Source organism: Triticum dicoccoides, chromosome 3A, assembly GCF_002162155.2.
Source record: "Triticum dicoccoides isolate Atlit2015 ecotype Zavitan chromosome 3A, WEW_v2.0, whole genome shotgun sequence".
In the NCBI taxonomy this organism is placed as follows: Eukaryota; Viridiplantae; Streptophyta; class Magnoliopsida; order Poales; family Poaceae; genus Triticum; species Triticum dicoccoides.
In genome coordinates, this window is record NC_041384.1 from 20,441,075 (window position 1) to 20,441,863 (window position 789).

At 39.4% G+C, this 789-nt stretch overlaps 1 pseudogene; it reads left to right on the plus strand.

Annotated features, from left to right (window-relative positions):
* Positions 1-789, plus strand: part of LOC119266759 — a 4,749-nt pseudogene that overhangs the window by 2,729 nt on the left and 1,231 nt on the right.

Genomic DNA, 789 nt, shown 5'->3' on the forward strand with positions numbered 1-789 from the left:
GGATTTCGCCTAAGATCAAAAGCACATTTGATTAAAGTCCAGACCAATCTGGCTGCAGAGCAATCAAAAAATAGATGATCAATAGTTTCTGTCTTTCCACAATACACACATTCTTTTGCCCCTTTCCACCCTTTTCTCAGCAAATTATCTTTTGTTAATATACTCCTCCTAGTCACCGGCCAAAGAAACATTTTAATTTTGGATGGAATTTTTGTTTTCCACAAGAACTTGTGTGGAAATCCCACCCCATCATTAATCAGAAAGGAATACAATGATTTTACTGAAAACTTCCTATTTTTTGTTAGCATCCACATGGGCTGATCAGCTCCCCCATGCATCCTAACCACCTCACATCTTTGTTTTAGACTGTTCCAGAGTTCACTCGTCTCAGCATTAAGATCTCTCCTGAAGCTAAATCGCTGCCACCCCTTATTCACAGCTTCTGCCATTGAGATATTGTGGTCAAAGCTGATATTATATAGCCTAGGATACATATCCTTCAGAGGTCTAGATCCAACCCACCAATCCTCCCAAAATCTGATTGCATTCTCATCTCCAATCTTTTTTGTAACATGTTGAAAATAGAGTTTTTTGACCTCCATCAAACTACACCAGAATTGAGAGTCGCCTGGCTTTTTTTCCAGCCCAGACAGACATTTATTTTGAATATATTTAGACTTCAGAATGTTTACCCAAGTTCCAGATTCATTTTCTAGTTTCCACAACCACTTTACTAAGAGGGCTCTGTTCATTAATTCCAAGTTAATGATCCCCAGACACCCCCCCCCC